Below are 12,631 nucleotides of genomic sequence, written 5' to 3' on the forward strand. Positions count from 1 at the left end.
CGGCGGCGTCAACATCAAATCTTAACCTGAGGTTAAGTTTTTGAAATGACATCATAACTTAGAAAGTATATGGACCTAGTTCATGAAACTTGGCCATAAGGTTAATCAAGTATTACTGAACATCCTATTAGAGTTTCATGTCACATGACCAAGGTCAAAGGTCATTTAGGGTCAATGAACTTAGACCATGTTGGGGGAACCAACATCAAAATCTTAACCTGAGGTTAAGTTTTTGAAATGTCATCATAACTTAGAAAATATATGGACCTAGTTCATTAAACTTGGACATAAGGTTAATCAAGTATCACCAAACATCCTGCATGAGTTTCACGTCACATGACCAAGGTCAAAGGTTATTTAGGGTCAATGAACTTTGGCCGATTTGGGGGTATCTGTTGAATTACAATCGAAACTTTAAAAGTTTTTGGATCTGATTCATGAAACTTGGACATAATAGTAATCAAGTATCCCTGAACATCCTGTGCAAGTTTCAGGTCACATGATCAAGGTCAAAGGTCATTTAGGGTCAATGAACTTTGGCCGAATTGGGGGTATTTGTTGAATTACCATCATAACTTTAAAAGTATGTTGGTCTAGTTCATAAAACTTGGACATAAGAGTAATCTAGTATCACTGAACATCCTGTGCGCATTTTAGGTCACATGACCAAGATCAAAGGTCAATGAACTTTGGCCATAATGGGGGTATCTGTTGACTTACCATCATAACTTCGCAAGTTTATTGATCTGACATTTGAAACTTGGACATAAGAGTAATCAAGTATCATTGAATATCCTGTGCAAGTTTCAGGTCACATGATCAAGGTCAAAGGTCATGTGAGGTCAATGAACTTTGGCCACTTTGGGGGTATTTGTTGAATTACCATCCTATCTCTGTAAAGTGTATTGGTCTAGTTCATAAAAGGTGGAAATAAGAGTAATACCAAGTATCACTGAACATCTTGTGAGAGTTATAGTAGTTTTCAAAGTCAGCACTGCTGCTATGTTGAATCGCGTGATGCAGATGAGACGGCCAGAGGCATTCCACTTGTTCCCATATTTTCGTTTTCTTTTTACACAATTATATGATTTTATTTGCCCATCGATTTAATTTGCTATCATTTGGATCCATAAACTTACCCTTTTTGTTGGATACTCACTTCACAACTTTCATTCATAAAATACGCGAGAAGCTCAGTCAGAATCTACACTGTCCCACATGTGGATATCCATGTCAGCACGGCTCACATCCTACTACAATACATTTGCAAGTTACAACAATGCATGCACCGGCCGATCTGTAACTTTTGGCGGGAAACCTTACTCTCATCCATTTATACTGTTCAACCTTATTCTGGGACCTGAAATGACCAGAGCAACCCCGCTTCACTGAAGAAAAAGTTGACCTAGAACTCGAGATTGGGTATCTACGACTCACATCAAGTTACTATCAAATTCAAACTGTATCCTGGTAGTCCTGGCATACCTGCTAGCTTGATCTTTACCGTACGTGTCCACCACTTAATTCTATAATCCTGCAATGGATTCTTCATTCGGTCTAGGATCTGGGCGTAAAAGGCGCTTCTATGAGCAGCTGCCAATTCAAAGGTATAATAGTGTTGAGAAATGGTGAAAAACAAATCAACTGCCGTATTCCCATGAGGGTATTGCTTTAAAGGTAGCCTTCCTGGAACTGATTAAATCCCGAAGTTTCACCCAGCCACTAAATGCTGTCCCCACATGGTCATTGAAAGGCAGTTCTACCGAAGAACACCTGGATATTACTTTCTTTAATAAAATAAAGTCAGGTCGAGCAGGAAAGCTGAAACAATTCACTATCCAGTTTTTTAATAACTCGGGAGAAATCCGCTTTCTTGGGAGACACCTCGATCTCCTTGCCACTACAGTGCTTCCAGGAATCTCTGCCTACATAGAGAACATCCAAACTTCTTCCAATCTAAGGATCTTGACGACCTCTTTATGGAGATCTCTTCCTCTCACTCCCTTCATCCTAAGTCTGTGTCAGAGACCTGCCTGTGCACTCCTTCCGATAAAACTGTTATTTGTCCAATATGTGCCAAGCATGCTTGCATGGACACTATACAATGTGGAATTTGTGATAAATGGCTTCATTTTACCTGCACGTCGCTTAGCCAAACTGATCTTGATCGGTGTATGCATCATGATGAGGAATTTGTATGTCGCCCGTGTAGTAACATCACTGGATCTCAAAATGGCCATGCCTCGATCTCCTCTCCACTCCCAAGGCAATCCATGTACTCAAAGTAGCCAAGAAAAACCATCAGATGAAAAGAGTTTGGCTTCCAAAGATGACAGCCTCTTAACTTGCCCTGTCTGCCAGTCTTCAGCTACTATAAACTCCCAAGAATGCCAGAAATGTGGTCTCTGGTACCATCATGACTGTTTACCTCCCAATCTCTCTACTCTTCTCTCTTCCTCTGGAGCCCCTCTACACTGCCCTTCCTGTAAAGAGCTTCACGATGAGACACCTATCCTTAATGCTAACGCTGCTATCATGGCTCCTCTAGATGCCCAGAATAACCAACCTCGGACGCCATCAGCTGCCCCATTGGTTGCTGATTCTCCATTGTCTTCAGTATCCTCCTTTGCTCACTCTGCTGACAATACCTTACATGTAATCGCTGTAATAAGACCAGAAGTGTCTCCTACAGATAATATCACAACTTCCTCCAGATATGTGCAAACCGACGAGCCATTAACGGATCCGTGAATTTCGTGGGATCGACATCTCTGATGAGGACCTAAACACATCAGACCATTGTCTTGTTTCCACAACAAAGAGTTGCCTAATCCAGCCTAACAGGGAGAGCCAAGATTCCATGACATGCCCTACTTCTAGTCTCCAAGTTCAACGATTCAAGGTGAAGTAGAATAAAACTACCTCTGAGGTGATAGAGAAATAAGCACTTTACAAATCCTATGGTCATGATGGTGAAAACAGCTGCTGCTCTCTTTCAATCTTTTGGCAGTAACTTGTCGCTTGAGGCCAATAAAGCCGACCATCTGCTTCTTCAGCTAAGTCAAGCCATGCATGTGTCAGTATTTCAGTGATCTTCCCCATTCGATTGAACCAGGTGGTCTACAAAGACCCAAGAAGCTCACAATGAAGCCTTGGCTGCTTGGAAAGCTTTGAAGTCCCAATACAACTCTAAAGAAGGCACTCTTCATGATGAGCGCATCTTTGGCCAAGAAGAACTTTAGAAGAATCTATCGCCAATCTATTGCCATAGCCAAAAAGAACAAAATCACGCAAACTGAGCACGCCTCAAGAGCAATCAAAAGCTTTTCTATCCTCTCATCAAGACAAACAAAGGTGACCGACAACAAGTAGAAACTCGATCCATCACATACAAGAATCAGAGATATGAAGGCGATAGCCTCATTTCTGGATGGCAGCTTTACTTCAAGGATTTGGCTTCTGGTCCTGTAAACACTCAAGATCTTGTCCCTGAACCACATTGATTTCCCAGTAAACCGGCATACTATGGAGTCAGCAGTGTACACTTACCTTCATCACCTCACCTTGACTGTTCGCCACATCAACTACAACAAATGCTTGAAGTGACGTTCCAATATGCTACTTGTTGGCACTATCATATCAACCCATCTAAGAGTGCTATTGTCGTCACCAATCCTCGCAAAGCTAGTAGCCAGGATAGTTGGACGGTATCGAATGATGCAATCTTAGGGACAGATTCACACACCCATCTAGGAATTTTCAAGACCAGTACGAATTCAGACCAATCTGATATGATTGCTACAAGAGGTCTGAACACATTCTATGCAATGGTAGGAACTGGTGCATACTCGGAGGGTCTTGTACCTTTAGTGACTGCCCGCCTATGGACATCTTACTGCATCCCACGTATGCTCTATGGCTGTGCTACTCTGAAGTTCACCCAGGCAGTGCTAAAGAAACTGAACAAAACACAACTTCAGCTATTCAAAAGGATCCTAGGAGTACCAATCACTGCAGCCGATGAAATTATCTATCTTCTCACAGACTTGATTCCATGTCTGCTCAAATAGAACTGGACAGACTCCTCTGCCTCCTTGGGTTAGTTCTTTCTATTGATCGCTGTCGGTTTGAGTTTAGAATCTTCCTTCATGCCTCAGAGAAAACAACTCCAGCCATCCGGATATTTGCTGATATACTCTGTCCAAATATCATCTCCCGCCACTTGTAGATCTAATTACAGATCCACCCCAATACAACAGGTGGAAACGCATTATTAACATAGCAGTGAGGAGAAATGTCAATAACGATCTAGAGCAAACCATCCTCTGAAACCCAGTCTTTTAGTCTGGGTAGTTAATCTGCCTATGGACGTCAAGGACCTCTACCCAAGAAACCCTCCATCCTCCTTGATTAGAAAAGCCTTGAAAGTGAGAGCACAGCTTCTCTCTTCCACCTACCTTCTTCAAACTAGACTGAACAAGATTGCTAAGACCGCTGACTCAACTTGCCAGCACTGTCATAAAGAACACTTTATTGCCACATGTTCCCATTCCAACCCAATTCGCTCTGAGTTTATTTCCGTACTCAATGAATCTCTGAAAGACTACCCAGATGTAACCTCTTCCTACAACTCAGCAAACCCTACTCTGTTCACTTGTGTTGTGTTTCTTCCTCCTGTATCTGTTCCACCAGTCTCTATCAAAGACTGCGTGCTTCTATCTTAAGACCTTATTTCTTATCTATAAACTTCAAATGTGTCGATTGAAATCTATTGATACATGTTCAGACCTGCATATAACCAAGATTAAACTGCATGAACCATATGTCTTTACAATGATAATCGGCTTGTCCTGTCTTAACCCTGGTTGATTTTTTACTTTGGATGCTATTGCCTTCATAGGGCTGATCTCCGAAAGCAGCGAAGGGAGAAAACCAGGAAGGAATGATTGCATTGAATTGTGTACCGCAAGCACGCTGAAATAGTTTTTATTGTACGGCGTACAAATCGAGCTATCAGAATAATAACTACGACTTACATTTGACTTTTTCGAGTTTTTGCGGGATTTTATGAGCATCATGTTTCAATGGAGGAAGGGGCGGAGACACTATGACCCAGTTGAAGTCAGACAGAGCGATGGTATTGAGGGATGCACATTGCACAGCTCTGGGCAGATTCGGACTCCGAAGAATCTCTGGCGGAGAGCGAGTCCGAGAGCTCATGATCAGACGATAATTACGCATAGAGATTCGTGTCAAGAATAAGACAGAACTGATAATTATCAAATTGACTGAGAGTCAAAATCCCTCGGCCAGAATATACAGTGCAATAAATCTTGGACATGAAGAAGAATCCCATATGTAAAGCTATAAGACCTGGTAAATTTTTTACTATCTTATCTGATGCCAGCGCCAGGGTTTTACATTAATTACAATACGCATTACGTTATGATGTGACTTTATTGCAATATAGAGATTTCAGAGCATAGGCGGATCCAGGGGGCGAGAGTGTCTTCCTCCTCTTCTTCTTTCTCCTCTCTTTTCCCTCCTTTTTTCTCCGAGTCTTTTTTCCTTTTTTGCCCAGCCAATAGGGGGGGGGGGGGGGGCCCCTCGCCCCCTGGATCCGCCTATGCTCTGAAATCTCTATATTGCAATAAAGTCACATCACGAGTGTCTTCCTCTAGCTCTTCTTCTTTCTCCTCTCTTTTCCCTCCTTTTTTCTCTTAAGAAGACTTGTAAAATAAAAAGAATCGTTCATGTCAATAATTTTCGCTCGCGCTTCGCGCTCGCATTGCCTCTTAGGTGATTTTTATATCTTGTTCAATGTGGTCAATATACAAAACATATTTCACCTCGGAAACCGAACTTTCATTATTTTATGTGATTTACAAATTGATTCTTAATAATTGCTCTGTAAAAATGTCAGTTTTATTGTCTGAATATTAACACTTTCTAATCGCGCTGCGCGATCGCAAAATTTTGATTTATAAGGTACCTATTATATTCGTGTATTCCATAAAGTTTTCAAAGTATCCCTTTTCAGGTCTGATTGTCAAAACGTATAAGCTAGCACTGCACGCTCGTATTTTGATTGTCAAGTTATGTGTGTCTCTAAAGTCCCCTTTTCATGATATTTTTTTTTTCAATTTTTATTGATCAAAATATAAATTACATTACATAGTTTATGAAAAATTTTGGCTCACAATTTGCGCTCGCATTAATGGTTAAAAATATATTACCTAATGCATCCTATACAAAAAAAGTCCAGTTTTCATGCCATAATATCATCAGACTTCCCGCCCTCATTAGGCATTAATGAATAAGATATCAATTTTATAATTAATTTGTCCTTTTTGTTTCATCTCGCGCTTAGCAAGAGGAATAGGAAGTGTTTGAAATATAGAGCTGAAATTGACTCTTTTCTTTTCAGATCGGAATATCAAATAGTTTGAGCTCGCGCTCGCTTTGATTTTTACGATGAAAGATTATTTAAAATGGCTGGATTCTAGGTCTAAATAGGAAACACGCGCGCATGTTTATTTAGATACTCAACTTGTTCTCTATTTAATTCATTATCCAGTTTCAGATCACAAAATATAACCAAATTTCTGCTCCCACTTTGTGCTCGCATTATTCATGTAAGAAGATCCCCTATTACTCATTCTTTTCATGATTTACAAATCATGAATAGTGTCCCGTTTTTTAGGTCTAAATCACGATTTTTTTCCATTCGCGCTCGCATCAGTTGTTTAGTTATACAGTGCGTATCAAAAAAGTTTACACTTTGAAAAAGCCTTGGGAATTAAAAAAAAATATACATCATGCGGGTAATTTTTTCATATATAATATTGGGTTTGGGTCTCATTTATCCGCTGAAAGTAAAAGTTTTGACAGAATGTTACACTTGAGTGAGCACGGTCCATTTTTGTAAAGCTCGCAGAAATCTGTTTGTGCAGAAATGGTCGTTTTCACGCTGTGTCAAGGGCGAAATCAAACTTACCCTGCGAAACATTTCTCATACATTTCCCTTGCACTTTTAGTCAGTTTTAATAAAACGGATACATCCAAGCATTTTGTAACAATTTTGCCACCCAAATTGAAATTTCAACACTTAGTAAGCACAACCTTTACCCTTTTGTGTCAGCTGGATTTGAGGACATAAATGAATCTGAACAAAACTTTTTATCAGACATCTCCAGCATTTTTTCACTAAGTTTTTATTATTTAAAGGGTGTTTACATTTCATGTTTCATTTACTTGTTTCTCCACACTTTTCCCAAGCTTGAGAATGATTAACAAAATGAAAATCAAGACGTAGCCATTTCATGTAAATCACAGCTCAGTGTAAAGCACATATCGTCACGATGGCATCGGTGTGTGGGGAGTGGGGTTGGGCGCAATGCTCTCTTAGAAGTGTTTCGGGCAAGGAAACAAGGTTAAAAAGCTAAAAGATATCTTCAAATCAACTTTCTATCTAAATTCTACGTGTTCATCATGATTAAGGTCTACTTTTATTCGCATAACTATTACAAAGTTCTGCGCAAATCATTTTTCACTAACTTTTCAAAAGTAAGTGCTGCTCATTCAAGCGGAAATATTTTTCGACAGTTATATCGATATTTGCATTAATGGATCTGTACCAATGTTAAAATGTGAAAAAAATCTTCAGGATATTTCAAATATATAATTTTACAGGGTTCTTTCTAAGTGTAAATTTTTTTTGATACGCCTGTATAGCTATCCTGTTCACGATTTCAACAAATTGATTCAAATTTTCCATTCTTTATGTAGAAATGTCAAAACTTTTTAGCTCGCGCTTCGCGCTCGCAATATTTGATTGTTGAAATATGTAACGTCTCCATGGCTAAGTGCAAGCAGTTCTTAACAGATACATTTTCGATCATTTCAAAGCGTATATAAAAAAAATTTGCTCACGCTTTGCGCTCGCGTTATTAATGTAGGAAGATCCCCAACTACTCATCCTTTTCATGGTTTATACAGTGCGTATCAAAAAAAGTTTACACTTTGAAAAAGCCCTGGGAATTAAAAAATATACAACATGTGGGTAATGTTGTCACTTGTAATTATGGGTTTGGGTCTCATCTATCCAATGAAGGTAAAAGTTTTGATAGAATGTTACACTTGAGTGAGCACTGTCCATTTTTGTAAAGCTCGCAGAAATCTGTTTGCGCAGAAATGCTTGTTTTCACGCTGTGTCAAGGGGAAAGGGCAAAATCAAACTTACCCTGCGAAGCATTTCTCATAAATTTCCCAAGCACTTTTAGCCAATTGAAATAAAACGGATACATTCAAGCATTTTGTAACAATTTTGCCGCCCAAATTTGAGATTTCAACACTTAGTAAGCACAACCTTTACTCTTTTTGTGCCAGCTGGATCCGAGGACATAACTGAATCTGAACAAAAGTTTATATCACACATCTCCAGCATTTTTCACTAAGTTTTTATCATTTAAAGTTGGTTTACATTTCATTTTCATTTAATACTTGTTTCTCTACACTTTTCCCAAGCTTGGCAATGATTAACAAAATAAAAATCAAGCCTAAGCCATTTCATGTAAACCACAGCTCAGTGTAAAGCAAATATCGTCACCATGGACTTGGTGTGTGGGGGAGTGGGATGGGGCGCAATGCACTCGTAGAAGTGTTTTGGGCAAGGAAACAAGTTTAAAAAGGTAAAAGATATCTTCATATCACTTTTACTTGCTAATTTCCACGTGTTCTTCATGATTAAGGTCTACTTTTATTCGCATAACTATTTCAAAGTTCTGCGCAAATCATTTTTCACCAACTTTTCAAAAGTGGTGTCACTCAAGCGGAAATATTTTTCGACAGTTATATCGTCATTTGCCTAAATGGATCTGTACCAATGCTAAAATGTGGAAAAATCGTCAGGATATTACAAATATATAATTTTACAGGATTTTTTCTAAGTGTAAACTTTTTTTTGATACGCACTGTATAACATGAATAGAGTGTCTCGTTCAGTAGGTCTAAATCTCGAAATTTTCCGCTCGCGCTTAGCGCTCGCATGCTTAGTTATATACCTATTCTGCCTAAGTTATTAAAAATGTGCTTAGAATTTCCATTCTTTAGGTAAAAATGTCAAAAAATTTCAGCTCACGCTTCGCCTCACATTATTTGATTTTTTTTTTTTAGATACGTAACGTCTTCATGGCTAACTACATGCAGTCTTTAACAGGTACCTATTTCATCAGTTCATTTCTGCTCCCGTATCGCGTTAGTTGTAATTTTTCAACTGCATACACATCTTTTTCAGGATAACAATTATTGCCCAGAATTATCAAATCTTAGGAAAAATACATAAGATTTCCGGTATCTTCCTGTATCAATAAGCGCGAGAAGAATTGTTATTTTTATATTTTGATCTGAAACTGGATAGTTTGAGCACGTTTAAAAAGAACAAACTACGTAACTTAATGAACATGCGTGCGCGTGTTTTAGATTTAGAATTTGGGCATTCTAAATGCATTTCGTTTATCATGAAAATCAATAATGCGAGCGTGCAGCGCGAGCTGAAAAATTTTGATATTTCCGATTTGAAATAATTGTGGTCAATTTTGATTAATTTCTGGACCTAGGACCGAGACACTGTAAGGACATTTCGTCATTATATTTCTTAATATTCCTCTCCTTAAGCGCGGGATGAAGCTTTTTCTGCCAAAAAAATAAGACAGATGAAGTTTGTTGATGTCATATGGCCTAAAAGCTGGACATTCTAAGCAATTTTGTAATATCACGAATAGGATGCGTGGGTTAATATATATATTTTTTTAATTAACGCGAGCGCAAATCACGAGCCGACACTTTTTGATAAACTGTCATGAAAAGGGGATTTTATTGTCAAAACGATTCAGCTGGCGCATTTTTTGATTGGTTAGTTAGGTATAATTACTTACCAATCAAAATGCGAGCGTACAGCGCTAGCTTATACGTTTTGAAAATCAGACCTGAAAAAGGACATTTGAGAACTTTATGAAAAACCAATCAGAGGATTATGTACGTAACATATCAAATAATGCGAGCGCGTAGCGCGAGCTGAAAATGTTGATATTCAGACCACAAGACAGACATTTTACAGAGCTTTTTTAATAAAATTCAGTTTGAAAATCAAACTCGATCATGATAGCTCGATGTCCGATCGAGCTGAACTTGATACTTGAAGCTCAATTTCAGTCCATATTGAGCAAGAAATGTATCACATCCATCGAAAAGTCAATGCGAGCGCAAAGTGCGAGCGAAAGTTTATTTTTTATATATATTTCTATTGTTTTATTTTAATTTTTTTTTATTCATTATTTTTTGTTTTGTTTATTCCTTTATTTTATCTTATTTTTAATCCATAACATCCGTATTTTAAAAATTGATTTAAATATCATATTTTGTAGATAATTTGAACTAGCATTGAAAACATGAAAAGATGAATTGCATGAATTGTATTGAATTGAATAGCGGCATGAAATATTTTTTTGCAGTCTTCGATCCCCTAACCCTATTATTCATCTCGTCTTGTTCCTTTTATTTTTTCCTCCTCCTTGATTTTTCTCCTCTTTTTTCTCTTCTTTTTCATTTATTTTTCTTTATCTCCCCATTTTTTTTCTTTCTTTCTTTTTTTTACTAGGGGAGGGGGGCCGGGCCCATCGCCCCTGGATCTACCTATGGGATGTATTCAGCGTGTTTTATCTTCTTCCCATATAAAATGCGAATGCATTCAAAGGTCCATCTTGTGCAGAATTTTATGCTGATTATAAATATATCAGTATTAATTACCCGATTCAATAGCTTATGGTCATTTTCGTCACTTATGGCCCTTAAAATGACCAATAACATCAATTCATTTTACCCCAAAATTACTTCGAAGGTTACCAGAATCGTTACAAGGGTGTGTCAATCCGTCTGGTTCCTTTTATTTTTCTCCACTTTTTCTCTTCTTTTTCATTTATTTTTCTTTATCTCCCCATTTCTTTTTCTTTCTTTTTTTTGCTCCGCCAATAGGGGGAGGGAGCCGGGCCCCTCGCCCCTGGATCCGCCTATGATATGTATGTTTTGGGGGTGTACCCTACACTATGCAGGGGCGGATCCAGCCTTTGCCAATAGGGCGGGGGCCGGATTTTTTCAGCCATTTTTTACCCGATCGGCCGCTCGAAGATGATTTTTTGGTTTCTTTGAAGGGGTAGTCCAAATAGTCACTTCTTGGCGTTATTTTTATAAATCAACATTAATATATAATATCATAATTCTTTTTCATATAATGCGAGCACAAAGCGCGAGCTAATTGTTTTGGGGGAATTCTCATGTATTTTTTTTTTCTGAAATTTGAACATTCTGGGCAATGTATGTTATTCTGAAAAGGTTGTCTATGCAACTAAATAATTACTATAAACGCGAAACGCGAGCAGCAATGAACTGATGGAAAATTTCCCTGTTAAAGACCGCTTGCAGTTAGCCATGAAGACGTTACATTAAAAAAATCAAATAATGCAAGCGCGAAGTGCGAGCAGATTTTTTTGACAATTTTACCTTCAGAATGTAAATTTTAAGCACTTTATGTAATTCAAACATAACAGGTATAAAACTAAACAATTGATACGAGCGAGAAGCGCGAGGAAAAATTTTGAGATTTAGACCTACGGAACGAGTCACTATTCATGTTTTGTAAATCATGAAAAGGATGAGTAATTGGGGATCTTCCTTACATTAATAATGTGGTGCAAAGCGTAAGCAGAAAATTTTCATATACTTTTTTAACTGATCGAAAAGGTATACCTGTTAAGGACTGCTTCCACTTAGCAATGAAGACACTTATGCGAGCGCGAAGCGCGAGCTATTTTTTAAAAAATATTTCTGCAAAAAGAATGGAAAATTTGAATCAATTTTCGTAAACAGGATAGCTTTATAACGAAACAATCGATGCGAGCGCGAAGCACGAGCGGAAAAAAAATCCAAGGTTAAGACCTAAAAATGGGACACTCTATTCATGTTTTGTAAACCATGAAATGAATGAGTAATAGGGGATCTTCCTACATTACTACATGATTTGAATATAAAGAGAAAAATCAAACGAGCATAACATTGAAAATTTCATCAAAATCGGATGTAAAATAAAGTTATAACATTTTAAAGTTTCGCCTCATTTCTCAAAACAGTTATATGCACATTCTGTTCGGGATGCAAATGAGAGGACCGATGACATCACCCACTCACTATTTCTTTGTATTTTATTATATGAAATATGAAATATTTTGATATCTTGCCATTGTCATGTGAAACAAAGTTTTATTTCTCCCTGAACACGTGGAATTCCATTATTTTAACATTTTGTGGTTCAAGCAAGGGGGTCAAATTTGTAATAATTGACACATTGTATAATTCAAACAATAAAATACAAAAGAAATAATGAATGAGTGACATCATCAACTCTCTCATTTGCATATCACTGAGTTTAGCATAGAACTGTTTTGTGAAAAATAAGCGAAACTTTAAAATGTATTAACTTTCTTATCTTACATCCAATTTTGATGACGTTCTTAGCGTTATTCATATTAAATTTGTCTCTTATTTGAATCAACGTTTGTCTGGGGTGGACTTGACCTTT

The sequence above is a fragment of the Lytechinus variegatus genome, chromosome 16, assembly GCF_018143015.1.
Source record: "Lytechinus variegatus isolate NC3 chromosome 16, Lvar_3.0, whole genome shotgun sequence".
Classification (NCBI taxonomy): Eukaryota; Metazoa; Echinodermata; class Echinoidea; order Temnopleuroida; family Toxopneustidae; genus Lytechinus; species Lytechinus variegatus.